Genomic DNA, 25,398 nt, shown 5'->3' with positions numbered 1-25,398 from the left:
TTTAAGCTTTTTTTTTTTTTTAATTGGGCTCTAGGGGATGGGATGGGGAATACCTCTGTAAGTTATGTCCCATTAGGAAGTTGTCCATTCTAACTTTCCTGGGATAGCTTTCGGAGCTTTTTCTTTTTCTTGGAGCTGCTGCTCTTGCTGGCAGCAGCCTCTTCAGGTCCACTGCTGAGTGGCTCCTCCTTGGACAATTTCCACTTTTTCTTGGGGACCCTCTTGTTTTCTGACTCATCCGGGTCAGTAACTGTTTCCTGTTTGGGAAAAAATTTCTTCCTCTTGGGAAGACTTCCAGTACCAGCTGTCTCTTCAAGATCACTACTAACTAGCTCTTCCTTGGAAAAAGATTTCTTTTTTGGGGGTTTGGAAAAAGAGACAGTTGGGTCTTCCATTCCATTCTCCTGAAGAGCCTCCTGGGGCTTTTGCTTTTTCATCTTTTTGGGTCTTTCACTTGTCTCCTCACACTCCTCCGGGGCACTGCTATTTTCTGAAGAAGCCTGGGCAATTGCAGCCACCCTTTTCTTTTCCTTCTTCAAGCGTTTCTTCTCCTGTTTCTCGAGCTTCCTAGTAATCTCAGCAGCCACTTCCTCTGCCTGAACCATTGCCTCCTTCATGACATCCAGATTCTTTCGGGGAATCTCTCCAGTCTCATAGAAGGACAGCCGCTCCTCAACTTGTTCTCAAAGCTTCTCCCCAAAAACACTGGTGGGCACCTCAGAGAGGCAATCGATTTGTGAGGCAATACTGCATTTGTTTGCCAGGTGTCGGGAGACGCGACCTTTGTTCTTGGCAGCTGCTCGGCCAATGAAGGTAGAGTGGAAAATAAGTCCGTATTTTGGGGTGTTACCCCTTGTCTTCAAGGCTCTGGAAACTTGGTCCCTTTGCTGGGCCCAGGGAATCACTCAAGACACCAGGACTGGCCATCACCCCCATAGCAGAGGCCTGTATAAGTCAGGGAGTTTTTTTTTTTTTTTGATGTGGACCATTTTTTAAATACTTCATTGAATTTGTTACATCACTTCTGCTTTATGTTTTGTTTTTTTTGGCTACAAGCATGTGGGATCTTAGCTCCCCAACCAGGGATCCAACACATATCCCCTGCATTGGAAAGTGAAGTCTTAACCACTGGACTGCCAGGGAAGTCCCCAAGTAGATGTGTTTGAATGCCAATCATGGTGTTGATGATAATTACATCAATCAAATGGTTGGCCAAGATATAAAAAATAATTCTTAAAACAGAGCAAAGGAACAATTTCCCAGCTAAAGCAAGTCTTTCGACCCTCTTGGCATATGAGGCACTGATTTTAATTCCTCCAGTGGCAAGCGTGGTTTTCAGCACCCCTTTGGTAGAAGGTTCCATAAAACGGGTAAGTGGTTGGAAAAGTTCCCCTTAGGCCTCAGCATCTGGTTATTCTCCTGGTGACCCTTCAGGGTATAGAATACAGAATGAAAGCACCCACAAAGAAGCCTGAAGATGCTACTGGCCTTGTGGTAGGAGGTCACCTGAATATGCCCGTCTAGTCCTGCTGGCTTTATAAGGCCTGATCCCACTGCTTCTTGAAATGCCCTGACCAAAGAAAGTCTTCAATGTAAAAGAAATAAACAACCTTGCCAAAAAAAAAAAAAAAAAAAAAACCCCCACTAGGTGAAACCTCCAGGTCCTAGAACATTTCTGGGCTGGACCACCCAAAGGCTTCTGTGTTGTTGACCTGCTTACCCTGCTAACCCACCAGTTAGCACAAGTATAGTCAAACATGGCTCCAGGTCATTCTGTTACAAAAAGTCCATTCAAACTGACACATTTGGCTTTAAAAAAAAAAAAAACAAAAAAAAAACTGCGGCAATGTAAACATCAGGAAAAAAAAAAGTGATGGCTCACATGGTAGCTCTATTTTTAGTTTTTTAAGGAACCTCCATACTGTTATTCATAAAAGTGAAAGTGTTAGTCGTTTAATCGTGGTCCCACTCTTTGCAACCCCATGGACTGTAGCCCACCAGGCTCCTCTATCCATGGAATTCTCCAGGCAAGAATACTAGAGTGGGTTGCCATTCCCTTCTCCAAGGGATCTTCCCAACCCAGGGATCGAACCCAGGTCAGGGAAGCCCATTCTCCATAACAGTTGTACCAATTTACATTTCCACCAATAGTGTAGAAGGGTTCCCTTTTCTCCATGCTGTCACCAACACCTGTTATTTGTGGTCTTTTTGAGATGGCCATTCTGACCAATGTGAGGTGATACCTCCTTGGACTTTTGAGTTGCATTTCTCCAATAATTAGTGATGTTGAGTACATTTTCATGTGCTTCTTGGCCATCTGTATGCATTCCTCGGAGAAATGCCCATGACGATCTTTGGCCCATTTTTTGATTGGGTTGTTTGTATTTTTGTTATTGAGCTGCATGAGCTGTTTGTATATTTTGGAGATTAATCCCTTGTTGGATGCTTCATTTGAGAATATTTTCTCCCATTCTGTGGCTTGTCTTTGCTTTGGCTTTGGTTTCCTTTGCTGTGCAAAAGTTTTTTAGTTTAATTTCGGACCCATTTGATTATTTTTGTTTCTCTTTTCATTACTCTAGGAGGTGGGTCAAAAAAGATTTTGCTGTTATCAAAACTACAGTGGGCTATCACCTCACACCAGTTAGAATGGCTATCATCAAAAAATCCACAAACAACTGCTGGAGAAGGTGTGGGGAGAAGAGAACTCCCCCCCACCCCACACTGTCGGTGGGAATGTAAATTGGTACAGCCACTATGGAGAACTGAATGAAGGTTCCTTAAAAAACTAAAACCAGAGCTACCATATGACCCTGCAATCCCACTCCTGGGCACAGACCGGAGAAAAACATGATCTGAAAGGATACATGCACCACAGTGCTCATTGCAGCACTGTTTACAAAAGCCAAGACCTGGAATGTCTTGTCAATCGACAGAAGTGAAGTCGCTCAGTCATGTCCGACTCTGCGACCCCGTGGACTGTAGCCTACCAGGCTCCTCTGTCCACGGGATTTTCCAGGCAAGAATACTGGAGTGGGTTGCCATTTCCTTCTCCAGGGGATCTTCCCGACCCAGGGATCAAACCTAGGTCTCCCGCATTGTGGGCAGATGCTTTAACCTCTGAGCCACCAGGGAAGCTCTGTCAATCGACAGAGGAACAGATAAAGAAGATGAGGTATAGATAAAACTCTATAGCATCTTTCCTCCATTGTTCTCGGACACACTTTTAGTTATTTTAAACACATTCAAGTGTAACAAACATCTTGGAGATTCAAGGCATAAGATGATCTTACTCCTTAAGATGACCTGTATTGATTCCTAGATGATCTGACAGCCTGGAAATAGAAATGGCTTTCAATTTTCTAAGACCAAAGTCATTCAGCATGAGCTTCTTCATTTTTTCTTTTTTGATCTTCACATATTTTCAGTATCTTTATCAGTTCAGGCTTTCCTCTGCCCTCTGCTTCCTTACTTCCAAGCCCAGCGACCTGTGCAAACCAGAGACTTGGTAAATGTCTGCTCAATAAATTACTAATCATCTTGCCTGCTTCTGAGATTCAGGTCTTAATTTGATTCAAAATTTCATTTGTATTGCTTTCAAAGGTTCTGACGTGGCTGTTCTATTTCTTGAGTAGTATTGCACTCATGTATGGGGAGATCAGCCCTAAGTGTTTAGAGACAAAGGATCATGATGTTTGTCTGCAATACTTTTACCTGATTTTCCCATATAAATATGTTTTATATGTATATATATGGGCTTCCCTGATAGCTCAGTTGGTAAAGAATCTGCCTGCAATACAGGAGATCCCAGTTCAACTCCTGGGTAGGGAGGATCCAATCCAATCCCAAAGAAAGACAATGCCAAAGAAGGCTCAAACTACTGCACAATTGCACTCATCTCACACGCTAGCCAAGTAATACTCAAAATTCTCCAAGCCAGGCTTCAATGATACATGAACTGTGAACTTCCAGATGTTCAAGCTGGTTTTAGAAAAGGCAGAGGAACCAGAGATCAAATTGTCAACATTCGCTGGGTCATCGAAAAAGCAAGAGAGTTCCAGAAAAACATCTATTTCTGCTTTACTGACTATGCCAAAGCCTTTGACTGTGTGGATCACAATAAACAGTGGGAAATTTGGAAAGAGATGGGGATATTAGACCACCTGACCGCCTCTTGAGAAACCTGTATGCAGGTCGGGAAGCAACAGTTAGAACTGGACATGGAACAACAGAAAAGGAGTACATCAAGGCTATATATTGTCACCCTGCTTATTTAACTTATATGTAGAATACATCATGTGAAATGCTGGGCTGGATGAAGCAAAAGCTGGAATCAAGATTGCTGGGAGAAATATCAATAACCCCAGATATGCAGATGACACCACCCTTATGGCAGAAAGTGAAGAGGAATTAAAGAGCCTCTTGATGAAAGTGAAAGAGGAGAGTGAAAAAGTTGGCTTAAAACTCAACATTCAGAAAACTAAGATCATGGCATCTGGTCCCATCAGTTCATGGCAAATAGATGGGGAAACAGTGGAAACAGTGGCTGATTTTATTTTGGGGGACTCCAAAATCACTGCAGATGGTGATTGCAGTCATGAAATTAAAAGACGCTTACTCCTTGGAAGGAAAGTTATGACCAACCTAGACAGCATATTAAAAAGCAGAGATATTACTTTGTCAACAAAGGTCCATCTAGCCAAAGCTATGGTTTTTCCAGTAGTCATGTATGGATGTGAGAGTTGGACTATAAAGAAAGCTGAGTGCAGAAGAATTGATGCTTTTGAACTGTGGTATTGGAGAAGACTCTTGAGAGTCCCTTGGACTGCAAGGAGATCCAACCAGTCCACCCTAAAGGAAATCAGTCCTGAATATTCATTGGAAGGACTGATGTTGAAGCTGAAACTCTAATATTTTGGCCACCTGATGCGAAGAACTGACTCATTTGAAAAGACCCTGATCCTGGGAAAGATTGAAGGTAGGAAGAGAAGGGGCCAACAGAGGATGAGATGGTTGGATGGCATCACCGACTCAATGGACATGAGTTTGGGTAAACTCTGGGAGTTGGTGACGGACAGGGAGGCCTGGCATGCTGTGGTTCAGGGGGTCACAGGGAGTAGGACACGACTGAGTGACTGAACTGAACTGAACCCACTCCAGTATTCCTGGGCTTCCCTGGTGGCTCAACTGGTTAAGAATCCGCCTGTAATGCAGGAGACCAGAGTTTGATCCCTGGGTTGGGAAGATGCCCTGGAGAAAGGAAAGGCTACCCACTCCAGTATTCCTGGCCTTGTGAATTCCATGGACAAAAAAGTCTGGCAGGCTACAGTCTGTGCGGCTGCAAAGAGTCAGACACAACTGAGTGACTAACACACGCACACACACACACATATGTGTGCAGGTAATAATAATGTACGTTCAATATTTGGTCCTGAACCCTGTACTGGCAAAACGCTCCTAAAACTCTTGGAATTTCTTGAGTGATGGGAGTGGTTTTCTTACTCTTAAGGAGCCCCTTTGGAGCTCAGGTGGGGTTCCCGGAGAGCCTCAGGCTGGTGTTACTCATAAGAAAGACCCAGTGATTAGAGAGCTAGAACTTTTAATTCCACTCACCAACCTCAGGGAAGGGGAGGGCGAGGTCTGCAGATTAAGTTCTATCAAAATTCTTCAGCAAGTTGAGTTGATGAGCTTCCAGGTTGGTAAACATGTCCATGTGCTGGGTGGGTGGTACACCCCAGTCCTATGGGGACAGAGCTTCTGGGCAGGACCTCCCCCTGTGTACCTCTTCATCTGGATGTGTCTGTATCCTTTTACAATACCCTTTCCCCACTTTTTTTTTTTTACTGAGATATAATTCATGCATATAATAACCTTTAAAATAAACTGGGAAACGTAAGTAAATGTCTCTTGAGTTTCATAAGCCAAATTATGAAATTAACTGAACCAAGGAGGAGGTTGTGGAAAGCTCCAATTTATAGCCAGTGGGTCAGAAGCACAGGTGACACCTGGGACCTGGGTCCTGTGTCTGAAGTGGGGGCAGCCTCATGGACTGAGCCCGTGACCTGTGGGCTCTGTGCTGTGTCCAGGTGGACAGTGTGAGGATCGGATCAGATCTGCAGGACACCCAGGCGGTGTCCACTTAGAACTGGAGAACTGCTTGGCAGGGCTGGAAAACACACAGAGGAAACACACACACTTGTGTAGAGACAGAGAGAGATCACACACACAGACACAGAGAGAGCCAGAAATGCTCAGCATCCATAAGAGCAGCTCACTCCAGGCGGAAGGGCCACAGTATGAGCCAAATGAGGGACAGCATGCCTCCCAGAAAAATGAGCAGATGTCCCAGCCCAGGAGCTTCACAGCAGCGATTCTGTAACAGTCTCTCAAATGAGGTGGAAATAATCTTCGAAGCTCCACGCAGGCACCCCCCGCGTTAATTTCATAATATGGCCCCTGTGATGTTGGTAAATCACCATGTTTTGACTGGAACGCAAAACACACATATGCAACACCTCTGCAACTTGACCTGCCTGTGCCGGACAGGACTCGACAAAGGCAAGAACTGGCTGCAACACAGGCTGGGCCGTCGGCAATGCCCGGGCCAGCTTGCCTTTAGACACATTTGGCTCCAGATGCAGCTTTGACATGCCGACAGGTTTAAGTGAACGTAATTACAGGTGAGCAAGCTGGGTGGACCCTGCTTTCCCAATCCATCCCTGATGCTGCCCAGGAGCGAGGCAGGCCCAGGAGAATGAGCCTACTTGGGAGTCTGTGCGATGAAGCTCTGGGATCCCCCACTGATACACCCTGCCCCAAGCATAGGAGGAGCCGATGGCTTTGGTGAGCCTGGTGCACCAACCCTTAAGTTGGAAGGACCCATAACCCACCATCAAGTGGGCACAAGTGGCTGAACACGCAGTATGAATCCATGTACCTACTGTGAACGTATCAAAACACTCGGTACCACCCGGTACATAATTGCTCCCTGAAACTCCTCCAGCACCCGCCCCGTGCCTCCCTGAGCCCCCTCAGCACCCCCAGCACCGCACCCCCATGTCCCCACGATCCAAAGGATAAGAACAGGGCTCTGGCTCCATTCGACTCAGCGGCCAGTCCTGACCTGTCAGGGCTGCGCTTTGTCACTGTTGAGTATTTTAAACCCCACTCTGGCCTCCTAGTTCTTCCAGGGCAAGATCTACTTTGTTCTGCATCACATCCCAGCACTTCCTATGGTGCATACAGGGCATCCACAGATGCAGGCGAGCACCTGCAATGGGGCAGGTTTGCTGGGGGCGGGGAGGTGGGAGGACCTGCTGAGGCCACACCTGCCTTAGAGACACACCCGTGTCTCAGGAACAGGTTCCCAGAAGCAGGTCCCAGAAGGCGCTGAGCCTGAGGCCCTGATTGCCTTGCCAGGCGGTTTTGCTGGGAAATGCTGACTTGAGACATGTTAGCAATACAACACACACACACACACACACACACACACACACACACACAGTGAAGAATGAAGCTATTCTGTCCCTCCTAGTGTCTCCACCACGAGCTTGCAACACAGTGGAACCCAGGGTCCTTGAGCTGTGTTGTGGTCAAACCTGAAACCACCTGGTAGGTCTATGCCAGGTAGAGGAAAGGAGACCACCTCAATAGCAAATTGGGAGGGGGGGCTGGGACAGCTGTAAGGACACCCACGTCTCCAGACCAGGACTCTGTGTGGCTGCCCCCTGAGGTCTGGACACAGCTGGACACAAAGGGAAGGTCAGTGTGCCAGCACATGGCTGCCTCTAGAAAGGAAAAGAAACCACCTTGAAAGCTTCCCTGGTGACTCAGATGGTAAGGAGTTCGCCTGCAAGGCGGGAGACTTGGGTTCGATCCGTGGGTTGGGAAGATGCCCTGGAAAATGGAAATGGCAACCCACTCCAGTATCCTGGCCTGGAGAATTCCATGGACAGAGGAACCTGCTGGGCTACAGTCCATGGGGTCACAAAGAGTCGGACACGACTGAGCGACTAACTCTTCTGGAGACAGGGTATTCCTCTCCCCTCGTGGTGGCCTCCAACCCTGCAAGTGGCCAGGAAGGGGCCCTGCTGGCACAACCGCCCATTACCCCATGAGCCTCACCGCCAGCCTCTCCCCCTAAGGTGGCCAGCAGAGCCGTGTCCTCAGCAGATGAGTTGGTGGGCAGCCCCCAAGGGCGGTGCAGCCATGACCCTGGGCAAGAGGTGCTCCAGGGTCGCAGACTCCGACATTCCAGCCCGTCACTAGGGGAGCAAAGTGGGCTCCAACTCCAGGGAAAGAAGGCAGGAGCAAATGGGTGGGGTGGGGCCAGGTGCCCGGAGTGGATAAGGGACAGAGCCAGAGGCAGGACCCAGGCAACCCCTGCTCCCTGAAACCCAGAGCAGCTCTGAACACCCCCACCAAGCTGCCTGAGATCCCGGGAATGTAAAGAAGAGAGGTGTTCTACAAACAGCGTGCATGCATGCTAAGTCATTCAGTCGTGTCCAACTCTGTGCAACCCCATGGACTGCAGTCCACCAGGCTCCTCTGTCCATGGGATTCTCCAAGCAGGAATACTGGAGTGGGTTGCCATGCCCTCCTGCAGGGCATCTTTCTGACCCAGGGATCGAACCTGTTTCTCTTATGTCTCCTGTATTAGCAGGCGGGTTCTTCACCACTAGAGCCGCCTGAGAAGCTCCTCCTGTAAACACCACACCCTCAGCAAAGCAATCCTATGCCCCTGACAAGAAGGGGAAGGCAAAAAGACCTCCCCAAAAAGGGCATGAACCCATCATGGACTCAGGGAGGAGAGGCAGCCCCTTGGCTGCAGGAGTGAGGTGCTGTGGGCAGGCCTCCAGTGTGGCTCAGATAGGGCACCCAGGTCTCTCCTACCACTTGGGTCAGGGTAGGGAGGGTGGTGGCCTGGCAGGGTTGATCGGCCCTGAAGACCCCTTTTCCCTTTTGCCTCTTTTCTATAAATGCGGCCGGTCAGGGAGGAGTCACCGTGGGAGCAGAGGAGAAACGCAAGCATCACTGAGACAGAACAAGGCAACCCTGTTCGCCACGCAGGAGGTGTCTGACCAGCCCTGGAGGATCCAGGAACGTCCACATTTCAAAGCGATGCTAGCAGAGCCAGGAGTCCTGACAGCCTGAGGTCGTCCCCACCGTCTCCTCTGCAAGGCCCACGTCAGGTGGGGTCACACCCCCTCCTGTGAGTCAGGGTGACTTCACTTCTGGCTGATTTACAGCTCCCGGCTACGTGACTTAATCCCAGAGGTCCTGAATGTCCTGCTGGACATTCTCAAGATTGGATTTTTCATCTGAGTGATTTATGAACTGCAGCTCAGATGACACAGGAAACCCCTGCCCTGTCAAACGGAGCACGGTCCTCGCTCGCAAGAGACCAGACGCTCGTGTTGTCCAGCCCTGACACCCCCAAGGCAGTTCCAGCCTCCCTTCCTTGGCCCGTGTAATCTCGGGGGACCTGCTTACCGCCTCTGGTTGCTCCTGAGCCTCTGTCTCACCTCTCCCTCTCCAGCTGCACTGCTAGTGGGCAGAGGCTGCAACCCTGACACCACTGCCTGTGAGCACAGTGGACACGAGGACTGTGGATTCTTGTGCTGTGATTACCCACTCACCCTCCAGCAGAGCCCCTGGGTCCACACAGTCTGTGTTCTTGATAAAATTGTGAGCACCGGGCCCCTCCCATGAGATCCTGTCCTGATGATAGCCAGGAGGCAGGGGAGGCCTCAGCCCTGCCGGGTCAAGGATCTGGCCCCAGCCATTCAACAAACTATATGGGGTGGGCCCATGACCCCACCTCTTCCAACCACCTTTCACTGACTCCCCCTTGGTGCTGGGTGGAAAGTCCCTCCAACGCACCCTCCCACCATGCCCCTGAGTGGGAGTGTCTGATGCTTACCCCACTCCCAACAACTGGTCCTCAGAGCATCACCCTCTGGAAAACGAGCACTGGGGCCCCTACCAGGGCTGCCCAGAGCCCGCTTTCCATTTCTCACTTAAAACATTTCCAGTCTGGTATAAAAGAGGGGGAAACAGGCCTACTGGACACCAACCTTTCACAAGTGAAAGTACAGGAAACAGATATGGGTGTGTGGTGAGCAGGTTTGAGCACAGAGACGCAAAGGACCTCATCTTTGCAAAAAGACAAAAACCAACCCAGGTGCTCTCCTCCAGCCGGGACAGGATGTAGGTACCACAAAAGCAGGTGTCTTGACCGCCAGCCTGCTTGGCCCCACAACCCATAAAATCAAAGCAAATTTCTCCTTTAGCACTTTTTCCCACATTGTTGTTCAGCAGCTAAATCGCCTTTAACTCTTTGTGACCCCATGGACTGCAGCATGCCAGGCTTCCCTGTCTTTCACCATCTCCCGGAGTTTGCTCAAACTCCTATCTATTGAGTCGGTGATGCCATCCAACCATCTCGTCCTCTGTCATCCCCTTCTCTTCCTGTCCTCAATCTTTCCCAGCATCAGGGTCTTTTCTAATTAAGCCGGCTCTTTGCATCAGGTGGCCAAAGTTTTGGAGCTTCAGCTTTATGCTGAAAAGTGTAGTTAGTGTTCTAAGAAATGAATGTCCTTCTGCACAGGGCAGACACCATGCGTAACTCATGTCTGACGTGGCCTTCTGCCTGTGTCCAGACACACCGACAGGCCACAGCCTGGGAAATGCCAGGCTGTGTTAGGACAAGCCTTGGCTGGCGCTCATCCTGGAGCCCATGGGACGGGCAGCATGCCTGGAGGTGGGAGAACTGGGCAGCCTACTTGGCCAAGAACCCACCACAGTCACTCCCTCCAACCTGCAGACAGGGAAGACCTCACTGAGAAAGGACACTCAAGTGTCCAGAACAGCGGGGGAGGTGCTTAAGGACGGGCCCAGGCTCCCTTCCTGCCTCCTTGGAAAACACTGGCCCTGGAAGGAAGACTGTCTGTCTGCAGCCCTGGGACCTTTGACCCTACAAGAAACCAGAGTAAAACTCGGGGCAGAGAGTTTGCAGGTCAAAAACTTCGGTCGTCCTTCAACAGTGCCCGGTTGTACTGGGTTGTTCAGAAATTTTGTTCAGGCTTTTTTCCATCTTATTTTTTTTTTTAATAATTTTATTTACGTATTTATTTTTGGCTGTACTAGGTCTTGGTTGCTGCACAGGTTTTTCTCTAGTTGTGGTGTACGGGCTTCTCACTGGGGTGGCTTCTCTGGTTACAGAGCATGGGCTCTAGGGTGATTGGGCTTCAGTATTTGCGGCTCGTGGGCTCAGCAGTTGCGGCTCCCTGTCTCTGGAGCACAGGCTCAGTAGTTGTGACTCACAGGCTTATTTAGTTGCTGCGTGGAATCTTCCCAGACCAGGGATCGAACAGGGGTCTCCTGCATTGGCAGGCAGATTCTTTACCACTGAGCCACCAGGGAAGGCCCTCTGCATAACATCTTACAGAAAAAGCCAAGCAAACTTTTTGGCCAACCCCATAGAAAGCTGAGCTGGATGACGGATGAATGCACAGGGTGACGGGTTCATGCCCGTCATCAGGAAGTGCGCACATGAAGGGGTTTCCTCCCCGTGCACCCCGATACCTGGACTTGTATCCTCAGCCCACGTGTCCAGCACCGCCCTCTCTTCTGCTCACCCTCTGCAACGTAGACCCTCCCAGCGAGGGGCAGGGAGGTCACCCAGCAAGTTTGTAAAGCCCCAGGGGGATTAAACTTGTCACTGAGACACCTCCCTGCCACCAGCTGGGAAAGGGCAGAAGGAAAGGTTCACGTTCAAGAGCCGCTCGAAACCCCAGGACTGACTCTGAGGGCAGATGGTGCTGCGTGTCCAACCAGACGCGGGAGCTGGAACACCACACGCCTCAGACTCTCAGTTCAGCCTCAACCTCTGACTTGTCAAGTCAGCTGAGAAAAGAAAGGCCTCAGAGAGGCAAGTCCGGGCCTCAGAGTTGAGACGGGCCCTGACCCAGAACGGGGCTGCATTCCAGAGTCGCTCGGGTACCTGGGGCCCATTCGGGGCCATGCAGGTGTAGAGCCCCAGGGCAGACTGGTGAGGGGGGCACCAGCCTCCCCCCAGCTCTTCCTGAGGAGGCTCTGACTCCCCTCCTGCTCGGAGGGTGGCCTGTGGGACTCTGAGATGCTGAGTGTGATGCTATAAGCTTGTGACATCTCCTTGTTCACGTTAATGGCTGAAATAAAACCACCACCTCGCCCAGGCCCTTCCCTGTCACATGCGGTCTGGACAAATAGATGAGCAGAAAACGAAAGAAAACAAAACCCATCAGGGGTAGCAGTTCAGCAAATAGCCAAATAAAGTGTAAAATGTTCCCACCTATGTTTTAATCATTTCTCTGTGTGCACTTGTAAATGAACAGAAAGAGATCCTGAAGGACCCACCCTGTCACTGTCCTGTTTGCAATGACTGTCTCCCTGGAGCTCACGGGGAGGAGGTAACAGGTGCGTGAAAAGGAATTTAACTTTTACTCCACAGGATTCCATACTGTTTGGACTTTCTAAGCTAAGTGTGTGTTCTTAAATGACTCTTCTAACTTAAAAGAGCCAAAGATAGAAATATAAAGCTATATATACTTGACCTGTCCTAGGCTTCCATATAACTGGACCTTTGGATGGATTCCTGGAATGCCTTCCTCTCCACCGGCCCACCCGCCAGGAGTCAGCCAACATCCCTTGCACACATCAGGGGGAGGAGGGGAGCCCTTGGCTGAAGGGAAAAAGGAGCCCTGGGTCTCAGCCTCCTGGGTACTCCTCCAACACTGCAACTTAACTAAGGCCACCTCCATTACCACTCACAAATAACCTTGTCACCTTTATAAAGTAATCAAGTGCTCTGGTTCACAGGGCGACTTTCCAGCCTGACAGTACACTACTCTGAATTTACTGTTCTTAGAGTATAGGCTCATGTCCATTTGCTATTCCAGTATTTGAAAAGTGAATTTGACCATGAGAAGGAAGTGGGTGCAAAAGTACTCATTAGGCACTACATATGAAAGAATCAGAAAAAAAAGTCCTCATGCCACAGACAGGGCATGGCAGTTATGCCCTCAGATGGGCTAAGGGCTACCCCGGGCAACTATAATCGCCTTTCTTTGGAGTCATCCTCTTGAAAGACATGCTGCAAGATGAGTTCTGTGTTGACCAGGGCAGCAAGAAGGGAGCTGTGTGCTGTCGCTAAAGCAAAAGAGGCCGCTCTAGTCCCCCTGACCACCTTCAAGGATGCATGCCATCGTCTTCCCAGGGGTGATGCTTGTCAATTCAAAGAAGCCTCCTCCTGGAAACCTTTCTTCCCCTGCCCCTGCCATCATCCTGACCCTCTGCTGAGCCTGCTGGGCAGGCACACGCCATCAGCAGAGAAGTCATCACTCTGCAGGGAAGAGGTCAGATGTCCTGCCCCAACCTTCAGGGAGTGAGACCTGTGGGCTCAATCCCCCCACCCCCACCAGAAGACCAGCCTGCCTGCCCCAGAGTCAGGGAGGAGGGTCTTGTGTGTGTGTTAGCTCCTTGTCCTCATTTCCTGTCTGTGGTCCTGGAAGGATTCGCTGCCTGGCAAGAAATCACTGCTGGACCCTGTGGTCAAAAAGCTGCCCAACACAAGGCTGGTTCTCCTCTGGCCCTGGGCCCCTGAACATGGGTTTAGGTTCATGTCCAAAGTCCTCCAGGATCTGAACTCAAATTCACACAAGCAAGTGAGCAACCAAAACCGAGGCTCCAATGGCCCTAAAATGTGCTTCTTGATGAAGGAAAGAAGAAAGGGAAAATAGAAAAAAAATTGAGAGACTCCAGGAAAGCAAATAAACACAACTTAGAATGAGTTTTAAAAAGGCATTTTCCCAGAAGATTTAAAGCCCACTGGCCATCCTGGGAGCTGGCCTTTGTCTTTCCCCTAGAGAAGCAGAATCTGGCTAAAGACACAGGTAGTACGAGGGGCAGGGAGCAGTCATCCACACATCTGGACAGCAGGCCTCCAGGGCGGTTATGTAACATGTGGACTGCGCCATCACGCTCTGTTTACGCTCCTGCGGCCCCAAGATTGCAACACAGGCGACAGCTCTATGCAGCAGCCGAGTGGGGGGAACAAGTGACCAGAGTAGCCTGGTTCCTCCCCTGGTGACCAGGGTCAGCCCTGGAGCAGCCCAGCTGGGACCCGGCAGGGAGGAGTTGGTGCACGAAATTCCTGGCCCAGAATTGAGGAACTTTGTTCCTCAAGCTCTCACACAAAGCCTTCTTGGTTTTTATTTGCTACACAATGGTTAACAAAGGAAGACAGAACGTCTGCCGAGCATACACCAGCGGGATGCCCGTGGAACTCTCCTGTGCTCAGGAATCGTCGGGATCGTGTGAGACTCATGTTCAGATTCAGCGGGTCCAGGTGGACCTAAGCCCCTGGTGGCCAATGAGCCCCCAGCTAGGCCGACACCTCTGTCTTCTGACCATCACATGCGACCCCTGGAATGATGTTAGAAGGGGCAGTGTGAAGGCAAGGGCCCATCTGTTCAAGAAACTGAAAATCATCGGTTAGATGCCGAGCCTCCTGGATAAGGTGACCAGGGGTGGAACCAGCTCCCCAGGACCAAGTAGGTCAGGTCCATCCCCAGGGTCCACCTCTGGCATTGAACCTAGCTCTGCTTCAGGCCATCATGACCTGTTGGGCTCTCCCGCTGTTCAGAGTCAGGACTCCGGGAGGATGGACGCTGTAGCGGCCAGAGGGTGACACTCTGCGCCCCCACTCCAACCTGGTGGATGACCTGGATCTTCCCAGAGCTCAGGGCACCCAGGACACAGGCGGGAAGCCCAGCTCTCCTAGGGGGAGAGGTGTCCCTGTCCCTACACCCCCAAACGATGACCCTCCATCTGCTTGGGAGCGGCAGGTACATAAACAAGAAAGGGCCATTTCAAGTTAGCCCACCTACATGGAGAAGAATCCAGACCCAGTTTCCACTCTCCTTTGGTGGGCCACTTCTCAGGAGGCTGAGGACCCTGCCCCCTTCCAGAAAGCCCCTTGATTCCCTAAAGTTGGCTCAGAGCTTTCTCTCCCAAGTAGGAGATGGGAGCTCTGGGCCTGCGCTTCTCAGACTCTGATGCACACAGAATCACCTGGCGACCCTTAGTCAGAGGGCCCAGCTGGGTGTGAGACTCTGTATTTCAAACTGACTCCCAGGAGATGCTGAAGCTGCTGTTGATCCTTGGGCTTCATTTTGAGAAGAAAAAGACTAGAGAGTGTGCCAGTCATCTGGTGAGGCCCTTTATTTGCATTAATATACTAGCAACACCATCACTGGCTTGGACAGGCTCAGACCCTTCACCAGACAGATGAAACAGCCGACAGTCTCTGAGATTAGGAAATCCGATCGAGTTTTGGAGCTAGAAAACGGAGGTGTCCGGATTTTAAGTCACTGGAGGAGAAAAGGGCAAACCACTCCAGTATTCTCGCCAGAAGAAGCCCATGAACAGTATGAACAGGCAAAAAGATATGACACCGGAATGTGAGCCCCCAGTTTGGAAGGTGTTCAATATACTACTGGGGAAGAGTGGCAGGCAATTACTAATAGCTCCAGAAAGAATGAAGCAGCTGGGTCAAAGTAGAAATGATGCTCAGTTGTGGATGTGTTTGGTGGTGAAAGTAAAGTCCAGTGCCTCAAAGAACAATGCTGCCTAGGACATGAATTTGAGCAAATTGCAGGAGACAGTGGACGACAGAGGAGCCTGGCATGCTGCAGTCCACGGAGTTGCAGAGAGTCGGACACGACTTAGTGACTGAACAACAAAACCACCAAAGTTTATGTTCTTTGCTCAACAAAAGGAGGGCCCCAGTTTATTAGGAGAAAGTTCAACCTAGGTTCAGTGCATTGGGTCTCAGAAGGCAAGCATGCATGGAATTTACTTTAGAAGGATATCAATCAAATGTTTATCGCCTTTTCTTTAATGGTCTGGGGTTTGAGGGAATGTTTCATTTAGTTCATTCACTGTATTTAATAGACATTTGTTGCGTTTCTAGATGTTAAAGGCTTGAAAAACTTAGGTCATGACATGGGCACCTTCACAATGAAATCAAGAGCGTATTGTAGCCCAGTTTCGTATTTTTCCACTCCATATTCCAAAAGGCACAGATGATTTCAGACATTTTAATAAAAAACTAGCTCCACAAAGGTTTGTAGGGAAAAATCTATACTGACAAGCCCTCAGCCAATTGGGGCTTCAACATCTGCTTTTGGAAGAAACCATAGATGTCACCTCCTCTCACTGGTGGTCGGGAGACTGCAAAGCTGAACTCCAAGTGTGTCTTTAGCCTTCGGCAATTTCGAACAAAGCCACAGCCACTCAGAGGAGGAGCTTTCTTTTTTGCAAGGGTGACTGGGGCAACACTTATAGCCCATGGAACTGAAGAAACAAAAAGTCAAGGACGTGGTAACATCAGGTTGGCCAACACGCCTCGAAGAGACCTTCTCCTTTCAACAAATAAAGTCCATCAGGAAATCTCACAGCGTGCAAGGAAAATATGCTTAACATGCTCCATCCACAATTTAAGCCACAGCCAGTTTGAAAGGAAGAGAACTGACCAGGCACTCATCCACCTAGGAAGCCCCCGTCTGTTTCCCAAGGTCCCTCTTTTATACCTCTATGGAGGGAGGTCTACGTCATGTAGATATTAGGGGACAATAATGACAAACAAAAATGATAACATTTCACTTTCAAAATTTCTTTGTTTCCATGAAAATCAGGAACAAGAAAAATGCAAATATTCTTGTGCTGAATTAGGATAAGTTAACCACATGACTCAGTAGTATGCGGGAGCCATAGGAGACATTTGTTCAACCCCTGAGTTGGGAAGATCCCCTGGAGGAGAACATGGCAACCTGCTCCAGCATTCTTGCCTGGAGAATCCCATGGACAGAGAGAAGCCTGATGGGCTACAGTCCATGGGGGTTCCAAAGAGTTGGACATGACTGAGCATGCACACACCAAAAGCAACCCAGCATCCACTTGGTCAGAACAGATGTCTGTTTGGTTCAGAGGATCCCTGGGCACTCAAGACCTGCACCTCTGTCAATTTTAATCAGTTTCCCAGAATGAGACTTTTCAAAGGACCACAACCTGACTTTGGCTTTGAAAATAGTTGGAACTGTAAGTCTTAAACGGAAAAGCACAACTGGCGACATAATTCACATTCACCTGGATGGGATTTCCCCAGGTGCTTTTTCCCTTGGAATTCTGGACTCCAAGGAAGTTAACCAAAATTACCAGAAAGGGGTTCTGCTGCCCAACTGTTTTGGGAAATGTGGGCTTAAATGAACTTAAGCAGGTTATTTCCTGCAGCTCTCAGAGGTTTTGATGTGAAAGTGTCCAGTCTCGCCAACAACGAGCCTGTTTTCTAAGTTTGGTGGCTCAGGGAAGCCCCTCCCCCAGGTTTGTTTTCCAAACTAGGCCAGATTGCTGGAAAATGGAAATCATTTTTAATATGTTCCAGGCGGTACCTATTTTTCAGGCTTACTGAACATTTTTCAAGTGTTACTATTTGTTTTATTTTAATTAGCTCTATGAGTCTGGGAGCAGGAGGACACAGGGCGGAAGGCCCGCCCTCATCCACAGAGCTGACCCAGCCCATCTGGGAACCATCATTGACGTGGGGCTCTCATGTCCTCCAAAGACAGGCATGCTGTCCATCCACCCATCCCCCAAACATCTAACCCAAACCCACTCTGTGCCAAGGCCTGGAGAAGGTGCAGGAAATGCCAGAAGAAGGCCTGCCCTCGGGGAGCTTCCTGGGGTGACTATTCTACTGCAAGGCTCTTGGCAAACAAGTTATCTTGTTCACTGAGGTTCTATGTTTCCTCACCATTTCAGAATTACACAGAAGGTACAACCATCCTTCACATTTCCTCCGGAAAGAGACACCATTCAGGAGATCCTAAGAAAAGGGGTGCACTGGGAAGTCTGAGTAACTAACCCTGGTGTGTGGGGCAGGGGGTAAGAATATATATATTTTTCCTTCCTTCCCCAGGGATGTGACAGCTCCTGGCAGTGTTGCTCCTCCATTGAGAGCTGCTCTCATCCCACACAGGTCTTCCGTGAACAAATATCACAAGCAGCCAAAACAGGAAGAGTTAAATTTAGAAACACAACTGTCACACTGCATTCAAGAAGGAAAGAGAAAAATAACTCATCAGGTCTTCAAATTCAGTCCAGGCCCAAAGATCCTGGTCCAAGTTTGCAAGGCGTGGATTCGCTAAGAAGCCAAGGCCCCAAGGATGCCCCAGAATCAACTTCTCATTACTCCTGGACCCTCCTCCACAATCCTGTCCTCCCCAAAGAAACTCTTTTTCAGCTTTTGCTGGGTAACTGGCACTCTCTCAGAAACTTTATTTTTTTCCTGTAAAATGTTTTGCCATTAGCTTTTAGTTGAGAGATTTCCAGATTCGCGGTCTTCTAAGAAGAGAAAAAAACGAACTCGACACTGTAAAGCAATTAGCCTCCAAAAATCCTGCGATAAACCATAACGGAAAAGAATATTTAAAAAATGTATACATATGTGTAACTGAATCACTTTGCTGTGTAACAAGAGTTAATAGCATGGTGAATCAACCATACATCTATAAAAATAAGAGAGAGAGAGAAAAAGCACAGATGATGACATTTAGCCTCCCGGTGTCCCTGTCTAGCAGACCACTTGTCTCCCCCTAGACCCCGCAGGTGAGCTAGGGGATGGGGAAAGAAGAGACCAAACAGATGGAGACCTAGGAATGGAAGGATTCTCAACTGTTCTATCACAGAGAACCTGCTGCAGTGGCCCGAGAAGGAGGACAGGTACCTCTGATCCTTCCCACATGGTCCTGGAAGATGGAGATCCTAGGAAAGTTGAACTCTGCAGAACTGGAGAACAGAGGAACCAAAGCTGTCACTAATTGAGCCCCTACCTGGGCTCCAGGCATGGGGTTACACTCAGGGCAAATGCTATTCATTAAGTAATTATCCCAACAACGGCTCACAATTTCTATGCACTAATTATGCAACAGCATCTTGACAACAACCTTATGTACAAGAAGGCACTTCCAGGGCTTCTGGGGTCAAAGCTTACACAATTTGGGGACCCCCTTTATAAAAACACATATCAAATGATGAATAAAAATGAGACAGAAGATCTTGGAGGGGCCCCAGAGAGTGTGAATAGCCCTGAGGCTCACCATTCCCAGTCCACGTGGTCTGGCAGGGAGGTGCTTATCAACAGCATCTGCTCTGAAACACAAGGAAATGGAAACTCCTCTGGGAAGTGACGAAACGGGCCCAACGGCCTCTCCCAAGCCAGTAACAAAGCCAGGTGGTTTCAAGGCAGTGGTGCCATCCTCCAGGAGGGAAAATGAGGTCATCATTGCCTCAGAAACTCAACTGTCTTTTGGTAAATTTGTAAAACTTGATGTTTTCAAAGCCTTCATTTTTAAAGAGAAATGAAGAGTGAAGTAATTAGTCTCTAAGTTAACTGGTTTCAAAATCTGCTTGATGGTGACACTATGTTCCTTTGAAATGGAAAAATGCATCAGATCACCCAAGACAGGAGGGGTCCCATCCCTCAGGGACCTTCTAAGCTGAGAGATAAACTCACCAGGGCTTCTTGCTGCTTTTGTGAAATGTGGGTCAGCTTCAAGGTGGTGATAACCCTCATCTTGTCTGCCCAGCAAGCCACCCTGGAGGGCACAGATAAGACCCTGATTTGGGGGGCGACCCTCCTACTTCATGTAGGTCTGTTCTCTGCCATGAAACATATGGGTTGACCTCAGTGGGCATCAAACATTTCCATTCTTCTCTAAAATTGGTCATTTCTTTCCTGGAGCTTTTCCTCCAATTCCTTCACCTTTATCATGTCCTTTCCTGAAGGGAGACAACTTCAGGAAGCTGTTAGAGGTGTTAGGTATTAGACAGCCAATGCCTGAGACAGAGGACAAGTCTGGTTCATTCTCTGCTTCAAGCACCTGTTAAAACTGTGACACCTTAGATGGGTCCTCTAATTGCTGGCTCTAAAGTCCCTTACCTGAAAACTTAGGGTGAGAAGAGTAGGAATCACCCCATGGCAGGGAACAGAAAACAGGCACATATGTATTCCTGGGAATGGACAAATAAGTGGCAACAAAGTCATACGACGGAAAACAAGAGAGCAGTTCAAATGAATGATTTTGCACATACCATCACAGAACATCAGTCTAATAGAATAATGTTTACATAAATTTGAAAGCACACCAAACCATACTACTTATTGCTCATGCATACAAATACAGGAGACAAAAAATTTAAACACAGGTCAACCACCTTGAAAATAAGGCTGATGGTGCTTCCGAACCTGGAAAATCAGAGGAGGTGAATAAAGGGAATGTCCATCTGGTCTGCAACTGTTGTATTTCTAATAACTGAAAAGAGACTAGAAGCAAATAAAGAATGTTGTTGGTCAGTCGTTCAGTCAGGTCTGACTCTTTGCAACCCCATAGCCTGTAGCATGCCAGGCTTCCCTGTCCATCACCAACTCCCAGAGGTTGCTCAAACTCATGTCCATCAAGTTGGTGATGCAATCCAAGCATCTCATCCTCTTTCGTCTCCTTCTCTTCCTGCCTTCAATCTTTCCCAGCATCAGGGTCTTTTCCAATGAGTTAGTGAATTCCAGTGAATATTCAGGGTTGATTTCCCTTAGGATGGACTGGTTTGATCTCCTTGCTGTTCAAGGGACTCTCAAGAGTCTTCTCTAACACCACAGTTCAAAAGCACCAATTCTTCAGCAATCAGCCTTTTTTATTGTCCAGCTCTCACATCCATACATGACTACTAGAAAAACCATAGCTTTGACTACGTGGACCTTTGTAGGCAAAGTAATGTCTCTGCTTTTTAATAACCTGTCTAGGTTTGTACTGCTTTTCTTCCAATGTTTCTTCCAACATTTAAAGAATGCTATCATTTATTAATTCCCAGAGCAAATACATTGGAATCTGTTGTATTTTCCCTTATAGTTTTGAGGGTTTTGTTCTCTCAAGATAAAATGTGAAAAACAACAACTGTCACAGAGACGTTCCAAGGAGTCATTCATTCAATCAATCATTTGTTCAACAAAGAATGAACGTCAACAGGTATTTGGGGCATGCAGGGAATAATTCAAACCCTGGGGATATGACCGTGAATTGACGGCCCTGCTCCTGCCCAGGCAGGGTTCATCACCCGCAGGCAAGGACCAGCACCGGTGGAAATGATGCGTCAACACTATGCTCCTGGCTGGAGTTCAATACAGGGAGGAGCGAGATGCTGTAAGGGGCACCTGGGCGTGGCCAGGCTTTCACTCCAGCTCTGCCACCTCCCCCCACCCCAGATGCCCCAGGGACACCTGACTCACAGGCAAGGTAGGAAAATTAAGGAGATCCTGCAGGTCTCGGTCCAGGCACACTTAGCCCAGCCCTGACTCCAAGGAGACACCCAACAAATGCCTGGTCCCCTTACCTTGTCCCTGAAAAAAAAATGCCTGGTCCCCTTACCATGTCTCTGGAAAAAACCTATGGATTTCCATCCTAACTCAGGAAAGCTGGGTTTACATCTGAAATAGTAATAATCGTATCTAACACCTGAACATGACTGTATCAAGTCCAACTTCTCCATGTGTCATTCAAACATCATTTTTAAGAGCTGAGGAGGAATGTTTGGTCCATAAAGTAATCAGGAGAGTGAGGGGTGGACTCGGGTCATACAGGGGCTGAGGGCTGGGAGGGGGGCAGCTGAGAAACTGAAGAGAAGGAAATGCAAACAAAGAAGACCGGCAGCTGACCTTACAGGTACACCAGCCAGAAGAGGTATAAGATTTATTTTACAGAACTCACAATGACTAAAAGGAAGATGTTCTGGTTTAGCATGAGGAAGACAACTGTAATAAACCTGGAGTGCCGGGGGAAAAAAAGGCCTCTCATAGGTTGTGAGGGGTGAGCTCCCATCACTAAGGACATCCTGGGACAGGACAGAGGACCACTTTCTGGCGGTGCTACAAAGGGAACTCAGGACTTACATGGACTGCTAGGTCACACAATTTCTTAAGAGTCTCGGCATGTTGAGAGTCTGTGACTCTAATTCATGGTTTTCAGAGAAGATAAAACAGCCATGTAAGTATGCCACTCCTGCCCAGCCCAGTAACCACTCACTAACCCCTCAACAGAACTTCCTGTCTATGGAAACACCTTAGCAGGACATTCACAGTTCTCTCCCATGCATTTTCACATTTTTCCCCAAGACAGTGAAGACAAGGAGGAGCCATTCCTGGGCTGGACCAAGAGGGGCACCGGGGACGAAGGGACGTGAGAGAGAAGCCCCCGGCTGGGTGCCCAGGGACCTGCCTTCTGCAGGCCCGGAGCCTAGGACAGGGCCATGGAGCTGAACCGCTGGGCACCGTCCAGCCTGTGACACCCCAGGCAAAGACCAGACTGTGGCCACACAAAAGCTAATTAGGAGCTTTGTGCAGTGCAGTATCGTAGCCAATGAGGTTTATCCGAGGTGCAATTATTGCTAATTGAAAACTTTTCCCAAAAGCCAGTTAGGTGTGCAGAGCCAGTCCAAGAGCCTAGAGCTCAGGGACAATAAGGAGACCACCACTGTGATCTCGACTGGATGGAAAGAAACAGCTTCTCCACGCTCTATCCCCTCTGCAGCCGGAATCAGAAGAGGCCCTCAGCCCCAACCTGCTGGCGTCAGGACAGCTGGAAGCCTCATGCCACCTCTAGCTTCCATGCTGGATCCAAGAAACATGCCCGTCCTTGTCTGTCCCCACCAAACGCCAATGCTGGGGAGCACCAAGGGAGTCACTGCACCAGACAAAAGAAGTGATCCGTAGCAGAGATTCTCTCCAGCCCCAGAAGTTGTTGAGCAGAATGACCAAGAGTGTATGTGTGTGCCAGTCACTACAGCTGCATACAAACCAGCCCAAATGGGCAGCTCCGAACAGCAACAACCATGTATTATCATGTCTGTCTCCTGATTCTGGGGTGACTGGACTCAGGCAGCTCTCATTTGGGGCCTCACATGGCTGCATCTGATGGTGGCTGGGGCTGGGGTCATCTAGAGGGTGTCTCTGCTCAGGTGTCTGGGTGGCGATGCTGGCTGTCCACGGTCAGCAAGGCCCTTGGCGATGGCCCCCGTGACACCTGAGCTTCTTCCCAGCAGGGTGGCCAGGTTCCCGGAGCCACCATCCCAAGAGGAAGAGCTGGGGGAACCCTACTGCTTTAGAGGACTCAGCTTTGGAGATCACAGAGCTTCTGCCACAGTCCATCTGTTAGAAGTGAATCATGAAAGCCAGTCATATTCAAGTGGAGGAGAACAAGAGAAATTTCATGTTGAAAGACAGATCAGAGTACCTATAGGTACATCTCAAGACATCATAAGGTACCAGCCTTCCTCGGGGGCTACAAACGGCATCCGTTAGCCTTCAAGGATCCAAACATCTCAAATTCCAGGTGAGAGTTACTTCCCATTGTATCAGGCTTTGGGCTGAAGAACATCACTCAGTGGGATGTATTTTTTTGGAAGTCTCACCTTTGAGGGCTCTAAGAGCTATGAGACCACAGAGGACCTGAATACCAGGGTCATAGGGTTCCCCACTTAAAACACATTGAGCCACCTTGAAAGATGATTTTCTGTAAAATATAGATTCCATTTCACACGAGACAGAGACCAATGAGGGATGAACTGGTTACCTGAGGATATGGATACTCTAGCTTGATTCTGAAGCTGGAAAATCCAGTGAATGCCCCTGAAACAACACATATCCCAGAGAGCAAAAGATACACATTTCTCAATTCTGATTCAGGGTTCACATTCAATCTTGATCCTGAGTTTACATACATTCTAGACCTCAGGCACCAGCAATGCTCCTAGAAAGAGTTCTTTTACTTTAGTTGACTGCAAAGGAGATCTGCCTGGTGGGCAAAGGTTCTGTTTTCTTGCAGAAGGAGCTTATGCAGGGCTCCTTGTTTTCTCCTTTTCTCAACTTTGACATGTCCTGAGCTTTGCTGAGGTTCCCCGAAGGCCAGCATAGGCATGGAGGCAGTCAGATGAATGAGGACAGGAGGGATGTCTCCTGTCTTCCTGAAAGCCCTCCGCTTTTGGCCCGGCCAGAAGGGCTCCTCTGCTGTGGCCAGGCCAGAAGGCCTCCTCTGCTGGGTCTACCTAAGCTCCCACTTGTGGCAGGAGGGCCTAGTGAGCAGTCAGCACTTGTGCAAACACACATTCCAATGCAGTAAAAACAAAGTCCAAGGGCTTCACCGAGCAAGACAAATCCACGCACAGACAGAGGAAGTGCAGAGTGATGCTATGCACTCTTCTTGGGTCACGATGAGCTTTCCAACCTGTTCAACAACATGAAACCACATCCTTGGGAATAGAGAAGTAGGTGTTTAGCAATCGCTGTTGCTACTCTGCTCACCTTCCCTCTCTGTAGCTCTTGGGTGCTCACTGGCCCAACATCCAACCACCAGCACCTGCTCCCCAATACCCCTGGGGCTGTCTCCACCCATAGGTGTTACTCCACCTGTGCAAGGGGCATCACCACCCCCAGGAGCAGCCTTCAACCAGTGAGTGACAGGAGCTGGTGCATCAATACCTCAACTCCCTCACCCCCTTGTGGGAGAACATCCAGGTGTCTTCCATACTCCATCCCAGCTCACTAACCTAGTGCCCACTCCATAACTGGTTCAGGACATGCCCTCTCTCCCCTATCTCACTTCTCTACTCCCTGCTCCCACAGGTTTCTTGGGCTCATCTCCCAAATAAACTGCATGCATCCAAACCTTTGCCTCAGCATCTGCTTCTAAGGGAGCCACAACTGAGTCAAGGTGCTTGATGGTCACAGCAAGCAATGGATGATCACCAAGAGTGTGCCATCACTGGAGAGTCATGTGTGCATCTCAGAGGACCTCCTCCCAGTCAACATGTATGTCAGGAACTGACAAGGAAACAAGGAGCACAAAGAATGAAGATCGGGCCAACAAAGGGTTCTGCTGGGACAGAGCTTACTGTGGACAATGAGGCTCTCATCCTTTCCAAAGACCCTAACACACACACACATACACATATACACACATTCAACCTTAGTGGGGCTGGTGACCTTCCCCAACCAGGTATCTAGTTCCCAGTGCAGGTGCATCATCTCTCTCTGATGCTGTTTGTGAGAGGAGTGTGCCCAGCTCCAGTGAAAAGGAATGCCATGCTAGCCCCCAGGAAGCAGCTTCCACAGCAGAAGGAGCACAGCCTCTGACTCAATGAATCAGACCATTTTCTGGACCTTCACAGCTCTCCTCCTTCCATCTCTTGTCATCATTGAATAAGTGAATGTGCAGTGTTGCATCAGAAGTAATAACACCTTAAAGACAAGGGAGA

At 48.9% G+C, this 25,398-nt stretch overlaps 1 protein-coding gene, 1 long non-coding RNA gene, 1 other non-coding gene and 1 pseudogene across 3 annotated transcripts in view; 1 reads left to right on the top strand and 3 right to left on the bottom strand.

Annotated features, from left to right (window-relative positions):
• Positions 1–25,398, bottom strand: part of SLC24A3 (solute carrier family 24 member 3) — a 422,665-nt gene that overhangs the window by 315,977 nt on the left and 81,290 nt on the right. The window lies entirely within an intron of this gene.
• On the bottom strand, positions 363–17,163 carry LOC122447797. The gene is made up of 3 exons (XR_006271388.1): positions 17,153–17,163; positions 1,656–1,664; positions 363–692 (listed from the first exon to the last, which is right to left on the bottom strand). It is a non-coding gene; the product is annotated as an uncharacterized LOC122447797 (long non-coding RNA).
• Positions 900–986, bottom strand: LOC122449073. Its single transcript, XR_006271887.1, has one exon. It is a non-coding gene; the product is annotated as a small nucleolar RNA SNORD86 (small nucleolar RNA).
• Positions 22,478–22,559, top strand: LOC122449094 (annotated as a pseudogene).

Source organism: Cervus canadensis, chromosome 10, assembly GCF_019320065.1.
Source record: "Cervus canadensis isolate Bull #8, Minnesota chromosome 10, ASM1932006v1, whole genome shotgun sequence".
NCBI classification, from domain to species: domain Eukaryota; kingdom Metazoa; phylum Chordata; class Mammalia; order Artiodactyla; family Cervidae; genus Cervus; species Cervus canadensis.
The sequence above is the reverse complement of the archived record's forward strand: the minus strand, read 5'-3'. Positions and strand labels throughout refer to the sequence as shown.